Consider the following 8,113-nt stretch of genomic DNA (forward strand, 5'->3'; position numbering starts at 1 on the left):
CCTCAAACGACCTCAGATCAACTCCAGATCTGAGAGAAACTTGTACCAACCTCTTCGCAAGAGATTCCAGGCCTAGACCTGATGTTTGGGCAGCTACAAGAGAGGAGGGGAGCAATCTGGTTGGCAGCTGCAAGGGGGAAGGGGCTAGTGCCTCCTTGCTTTTCTTTCCTTTTATGGATCTGGCGGCAAGAAACCCTAGGGTTTCTTGCTCCTAAGGTGTGGAGAATGACTGGAGAGAGAGGGAGAAGAGAGAGTGAGACTTGGGAGAAAGAGTTCTATATTTTCTTTGGCTTAATCAAACCTATACACAGTACATGTATATATAAACACAGGGTCAAGTAACCCAAACCCAAAACTTCCTTGACCAACTCTATGGGAGATTAGGTCAACCCAAGCCCATGTACACCCATGACTTGACCTAATCTCACCTATCCTAGGCCAGACCTGGCCCATAAAGAGTTGGTCCCTTGAGGCCCACATAACCTAGACCTCAAGAACCCGAAAGGCCCACAGCCTTTCAACCTAGGGCCCAACTAGCCCTAGAGCCTCCATGAAGCCCTCATGAATGATGGACCTTGGCCTTAGCCTTGGTCCCCTAGGCCTTGGGCACACCACCTGAGTCACAACATTACCCCTTGGGGCTCCCTGAGGGATTCCATCCGTCGGGCTTCTACCCTGAAAAGGGACGACCTCGAGGCCTCCAAAAAGCTCGAGGCCTATCAAGCCCCCCTCCTCCCCGACCTTCTGAGGGAACAACTTTTGTTCAACATCGGCCTGAGCCCCCTTAACCCTATCAGTATCTCTCCCTCTCTTCTTTTTTTTTTTTTTCCTTCCTGTTCCATTTCGGAGCCATGCTGAATTTCTTTTATCGCAGACATGGATACAAGCGTGGCTTGGAGGTTAGTCCAGTGTCTCAAGACCCACAAGAGAAAAGACACCTCAACTTCAGGGTCAGTGAAGAGAGCCAGGATGGAAGGGACAAGCTCGACCGTGCCTGCTCTGATGCCCGTCACCGTCGAAGCCCCTTCCGACGCCGAATCGAAAGTCCCCCGAGCTCCTTCACAAAGCTCCCCGGTCGAGGGTCCCATTTCGGAGGTTCGTCCCGAGAGGGCACCCGGGGCTGAAGGGAGGAGGAGAAAGAAGACCCTGGCTCGGAGGAGTTGCAGTCGCAAGGCTACCATCGAGGGGGCCGGCGGCTCTGAGGAAGATCTGGGGAAAAATCCCTTCAATAACAGGGACTTAATAAAGAGGCTAGTCGAAGGGTGCATTCTGCTCGAGGTAGTTGAGAGGATCGTCCTCGCCGATCCCAAGCTGCAGGCCTGAGACTCTCTGGGATCTTTCCTCGAAGTAGGTTAACTCATCCTTTTCCTTCTCCCTGCTTCTTTAATTTATTCTTCAGCCCTTATGTCGACTCCCCAACCCTTCTTGCAGATTGGGCACCAGCTCGTCGCCAACATCGAGGTGGCGAAGATCGCCAAGAAGGAGGCAGCTCGGGTAGAAGAGGGTCGCCTAGCTGGGGCTGCCCGCCTTAAGGAGAAGATCGCCAAGGTCCTAAGCATTGGAAAAGGAGGGACAAACCTCGTCCGATCAGAGGACTGCCTTGGAGGAGGAGAGAGGGAAGGCTGAGGTCGAGGTGTCCGCATTAAGGGCATAGGTCTCTGAGTTGAAGGAGCAGGTTTTCGAGTTGAAAGTGCAGATTCTGTCTCTGGTCTCGGAGACAAGGGCTCGAGCAGTGGAGGAGTTCAAAGCCTCCCCCGAGATGGAGGATCTGAAAGTCCAATTCGGCCAGGATGCCTTCATCAAGGGGTTCGAGCTCTGCCAAGAAAAGGTGGTCGGGAGGTTTTCTGAGTTGGATCTTGGTGTTATGATCCAGGTGGTGTGCCCAAGGCCCAGGAGACCAAAGCTAAGGCCAAGGTCCATCATTCATGAGGGCTTCATGGAGGCTCTAGGGCTAGTTGGGCCCTAGGTTTAAAGGCTGTGGGCTTTTCGGGTTCTTGAGGTCTAGGTTATGTGGGCCTCAAGGGACCAACTCTTTATGTGCCAGGTCTAGGCCTAGGATATGTGAGATTAGGTCGAGTCATGGGTGTACATGGGCTTGGGTTAACCTAATCTCCCATAGAGTTGGTCAAGGGAGTTTTGGGTTTGGGTCACTTGACCTTGTATTTATATATACATGTACTGTGTATAGGTTTGATTAAGCCAAGAAAATAGATGACTCTTTCTCCCAAGTCTCTCTCTCTATTCTCCCTCTCTCTCCAGCAATCTTCCATGCACCAGGAGCAAGAAACCCTAGGGTTTCTTGCCGCCAGTCCATAAAAGGAAAGAAAGGAAGGGGAGGTGCTAGCCCCTTCCCCCTTGCAGCCACCTACCAGATCTGCTCTCCCCCTCTTGCAGGCACCCAAACATCAGGTCCAAGATCTAGAATCTCTTGAAAAGAGATTGGTACAAGTTACTCTCAGATCTGGTGTTGATCTGAGATCGTTTGAGGTACGGGTGAGATCTCCATCAACAGATCTACAAAAAGGCTGCAGCAGGACAGATCTGCGAGGTCTGTCTCCATCTATCTTCTTCCCCATCTAGAATATCCTGATTTAAGATCTATGAATTGAAGGACCTCGGTCCAGGTCTGATCTGATTGGGCACCAGATCTTGGATTGTTTAGAGGTGGTTTCAAAGGTGTTCTTCATCTGGAATGAAAGGCTGATGAAGAAGACAGCAACCAGGCTGATTTCGTCAAGGGCCTTGGATCGTGTCCAGAAGTATTTAGATCTGTTCATTGCTGGTTTGATACACCCAAGGTCCATGGGAGGAGCCAGGATCATGCTCCAATAGTTGGTATCAAAGCCACGGTGGTGAGGAAGCAGTTCCAAGTGCGAGAAGTTGAAGATCCCAAGTGCTAAAAATTTTCAGCAAGGTACCATCAAGGTATATTCTACACTTCTTGAATTTATATTGCTTGTTTGGCTTGGATCCAATCATGGGCAGAAATATGAAGATCGATTTTGAGAAGTTTGATGGCAAGGGGAATTTTTCCATGTGAAAAATTCGGATGGAGGATCATCTGGCGCAAGCAGATCTGGATCAGGCTTTGGATGAGAAGCCTGAGGGAATGACAGATAGACAGTGGGCATCATTGGAGAAGAAAGCATGCTCGGTGATCAGAGGATGTTTGGTGGATGCGGCGTTGTATTCGGTGCTGGAAGAAAAGACCTCGAAGGGCCTTTGGTCGAAGTTGCACACCATGTATATGGGGAAAAATATGTGCAACAAGCTAATGCTGAAGAAGTTGTACAGTCTTCGGATGCAGGAGAGATCTGATGTGATTGGCCACATTCAGAGGTTCAACCAGTTGTGCACGGAGTTGATGAATATCGGGGTGAAGCTGGATGAGGAGGACAAGTCCCTGTTGCTTTTGTGTTCACCACCAGGATCATATGATTCTTTGGTGACTATACTGCTCTACGACAAGGAGACTCTGGAATATGAGGACATGTCTCAGTGCTGAGGTCTAATGAGCAGAGAAAAAAGTTGACCAGAGATCGGGCTCCCCAAGAGGGTTTGGCAGTAGGGGAGAGGACAGGTAGAGGCAGAAGCAAATCCACAGGGCGGTCCAAGTCCAGAAAGAGAAAGAAAGAGGTGAAATGCTTCAAGTGCAACGAGTTCGGGCACTTCAAGCGAGAATGTCCACTATGAAAGAGCAAGAAGGGAGAAAGAAGTGGCTCAGAATCAGTGAGTGCAGTTGCTGGGCAGCAGGTGGAGGATGATCTACTTGTGGTATCAGATGGTCACAGGTATTACACAGAGGAGTGGACACTAGACTCTGCGTGCTCACATCACTACACACTACACAGGTCTTGGTTTGTGACATACACCAAGACAGATGAGGGATCAGTGACTCTAGGCGACAATCATCCTTGCAAGGTGGCTGGGATAGGGACAGTCAGGGTGAGGATGTTTGATGGGATTGTGAGGACATTGACAAATATAAAGCACATCCCGGAGCTGGAAAAGAATCTGGTGTCACAAGGCTACTTGGAGCGCAGTGGATACAGCTTCAGCAGTAGGGCTAGAAGCGGAGTGCTGAACATCTCCAATGGAGCTATGGTAGTGATGAGAGGCAGGAGGTTGGACAATAACCTCTATCGCATGGAGGGATCTGTGGTGACCGGAGAGTCCGATGCAGCAGCTGCAGCACAGGACCAGCAGGGGGCTTACAGGATGTGGCACTACCGCCTAGGGCACATGGGTGACAAGGGGCTGAGGGAGTTGAGTAGGAGTGGACTCATCTCTGATCTAGAGGATGGAGCTACAGGAGAGATCTGTGAGCCTTGCTAGATGGAAAAGCAGAGAAGAGTTCAGTTCACCATCAGTATAGCCCAGAGTGCAGCCCCTCTGAAGTTAGTACACACGGATGTGTGGGGACCAGCCCCAATTTTAGCTAGGAATGGGGCCAGATACTTCATGACCCTGATTCATGATTTCTCAAGGAATCTCTGGATTTACTTCATGAGAGAGAAGTCAGAGGTCTTCACCAAGTTCAAGATCTGGAGAGCTGAGGTGGAGAAGGAGCAAGGGAGGAGCGTAAAGTGTCTGAGGTCAGACAATGGCGGGGAGTACACTAGTAGAGAGTTCCAGGATTACTGTGAGGAGTGTGGGATCAAGAGACACTTCTTAGTTAAGTGGACTCCACAGCAAAATGGGGTGGCCGAAAGGATGAACAGAATACTTCTGGAAAAGGCACGATGCATGAGGCTGCAGGCAGGGCTTCCAAAGGAGTTCTGGGTTGACACAGTTGACACAGTAGGTTACTTGGTCAATCGGTCACCTCACACCAGGTTGGGTGGCAGGCTTCCAGAGGAGGTGTGATCTGGGAGGACAGTTGGATTGGGCCATCTACGGGTATTTGGGTGCATGGCCTATGTGCACATTGGAGCTGGTGAGCTTAGCAAACTAGATGCCAGATCACGCAAGGTGGTGTTTCTAGGCTATCCGCGAGGAGTCAAGGGATACAGGCTGTGGGATCCCTTGAAAAAGAAGGTCATCATTAGTCGGGATGTGACTTTTGATGAGGAGTCAGTCTTTCGGAGGTGAGCAGGCATGGAGGAGCAGCAGGAGCAGGAGGAGGTCCAGTAGGGTGCTGCTGGACAGCTTACCTCTTTGATTTTTCTTCTTGCAGGTACTACGAGAGGACATGACATTCAGGTGGAGAATCTACCTAAGGTGTCTCCATAGGTGGAGAGGACTCAAATGAATGATCGAGGTAGAGAGGTCCAGCAGGAGCGAGCTGGACCGAGGACTGATATCGGTGTTGCCCTTCATAAGCCCAAGAGGAACATCAGGCAACCGGACCGATAAGGCTTCGAGGAGACGCTGTCATATGCCCTGGTGACAGCGAATGGAGACCCATATACATATCAGGAGGCTATTGAGAGTCAGGACAGAGAGTGGTGGGTCCAGACGATGTCCGAGGAGATGCAGTCTCTTCACCAGAACCAGACATGGCGATTGGTGCAGTTGCCACAGGGGAAGAGGCCCATTGGCTACAAATGGGTCTATAGTCACAAGGACAGAGTGGAGCTGGTTGAGGTCTTGGGACACCAAGGTGGAGATTGTTATGATCCAGGTGGTGTGCCCAAGGCCCAGGGGACCAAGGCTAAGGCCAAGGTCCATCATTCATGAGGGCTTCATGGAGGCTCTAGGGCTAGTTGGGTCCTAGGTTGAAAGGCTGTGGGCCTTTCGGGTTCTTGAGGTCTAGGTTATGTGGGCCTTAAGGGACCAACTCTTTATGGGCTAGGTCTGGGCCCAGGATAGGTGAGATTAGGTCAAGTCATGGGTGTACATGGGCTTGGGTTAACCTAATCTCCCATAGAGTTGGTCAAGGGAGTTTTGGGTTTGGGTCACTTGACCTTGTGTTTATATATACATGTACTGTATATAGGTTTGATTAAGCCAAGAAAATAGATAACTCTTTCTTCCAAGTCTCTCTCTCTCTTCTCCCTCTCTCTCCAGCAATCTTCCATACACCAGGAGCAAGAAACCCTAGGGTTTCTTGCCGCCAGTCCATAAAAGGAAAGAAAGGAAGGGGAGGCGCTAGCCCCTTCCCCCTTGCAGCCGCCTACCAGATCTGCTCTCCCCCTCTTGAAGGCATCCAAACACCAGGTCCAAGACCTAGAATCTCTTGAGAAGAGGTTGGTACAAGTCCCTCTCAAATATGGAGTTGATCTGAGGTCGTTTGAGGCATGGGTGAGATCTCCATCAACAGATCTACAAAAAGGCTGCAGCAGGACAGATCTGCGAGGTCTGTCTCCATCTATCTTCTTCCCCATCTAGAACATCCTGATTTGAGATCTATGAATTGGAGGATCTTGGTCCAGGTCTGATCTGATTGGGTACTAGATCTTGGATTTTTTAGAGGTTGTTTCAAAGGCGTTCTTCATCTGGAACGAAAGGCTGACGAAGAAGACAGCAACCAAGCTGATTTCGTCAAGGGCCTTGGATCGTGTCTAGAAGTCTCTAGATCTGTTCGTTGCTGGTTTTGCTGCACCCAAGGTCTGTGGGAGGAGCTAGGATCGTGCTCCAACACTTGGCTTCCTAAACGAGGCATCTGATGATGAAGCCGGACCGTCCGAAGTTGCTGCCGGTCCTCTTCCAATCGGGACCTCATCGACTGCTGTGGCCATCGCTGATGATCTTTCGGGGACACCAACCCCCTCTACTTCTGCCCCAGAGGTCCAAAACCTCTAGTTTTGTATTTTTTTTCTTTTGTGGTAATTTTTTCCTCATTCTCTTATACTTGGAATTTATTTGATCAATAAAGCCGGATTCGCCTTCCTGTATTAATTTGAGTCGTGGCGCTCTTGTCCTCCAACGTCAGTGTCCTGCCGAAGCCCTTCCCCTACCGGAGGGTATTCCCTTGAAGTCGATAATACGAGACCTCCAAAAGGAAGTTCGTCAGTTGACAAGAAAATCCAAGAAGCTGGAAGACGAACTTTATCAGCTGAAGGAGAGCCATTCAGAGGCCACCACGGAGGCTACTCGCTTTCGAGACCTCCACAAGAAAAGTTTCATAGAATACACCAAAAGGAAAGCTGACTTCATTACGGAGCTTGAGAAACTCCAGAAACATGCCAGTGACCGGTCTTGGACTCAGGCTTCCAAGATCAGCTCCCTTAAAGTCGAGCTGGCGGCCGCACGGGAGAAGATCGGCCGGCTGGAAGGGAGCTCATCCCGGCTCACAGTCCAGACTGATCACGACCAAGACTGGTCAAAGAGGTTCTCCGACCTTTAAAAATGGCTGCAGGATGTCGAGGCAACTTACGATGCCTATCGAGTCGACTGGAGCAGACAAGTAGAGGACTACCGAAGGAGGCTCCAGACGGTGACTGACGAAGTTGCCCACCTTCAGAGGTGGCTGTCCGAGAGAGTCCAGCCTATCCCTGCGCAAGGTTCTGACGAGCTTTGCTCCTTGAGGGGGACTATGGCGGAACTGTCTGTAGTCCTTGGGTGGGAGGAAGCCAAATTACGACGGCTGAAGGTTCAGCTGGTCCACGATCAGCAAGCAGTCAAGGATGCTGAGGCAGAGTCCGAGGTCTTGAGGAGGAGGCTTCGAGAGTCAGAGGATGAGCGCCAGCGGTTCCACCGGATGTTCCAGGATATGCTGTCGAAAAAGATAGAACTGAAAGAGGAAGTCGAAAATTTAAGGCAATCCACAGCAAGGGCCGGAACCGAGAGCTCGAAGTCAGAAGAAACTGGGCTTCCTTAGAGCCTCTTTTTCTTCTTTCTTCTTTTTTTTTTTTTAATTTTTTGGCTTTTAAGGCTTTATGACGTGTACTTTACCAACAAAATGAAAATGAAATTGTCTATTACCTTGTCCATTCTGGTATTAAATGGTTATTTACCAAACTCCATTTGTCTTCCGTCTTGTTTGGTGTCGACGTAGTTTGTAATCACTCATCGATACTTGCTTTGAGTCGTCATTCATCGAACTTCTTTTATCTTCTGTCTTGTTCGTTGCTGACGTAGTTTGAAGGTTCCTGGTCGTCGCCATGTTGATTTGCCCTTAGGGACTAGAGATTTTCGACGAGGATTTGCTCTCTCATCGAGACGAGGTCCC

This window comes from Elaeis guineensis, chromosome 3, assembly GCF_000442705.2.
Source record: "Elaeis guineensis isolate ETL-2024a chromosome 3, EG11, whole genome shotgun sequence".
Classification (NCBI taxonomy): Eukaryota; Viridiplantae; Streptophyta; class Magnoliopsida; order Arecales; family Arecaceae; genus Elaeis; species Elaeis guineensis.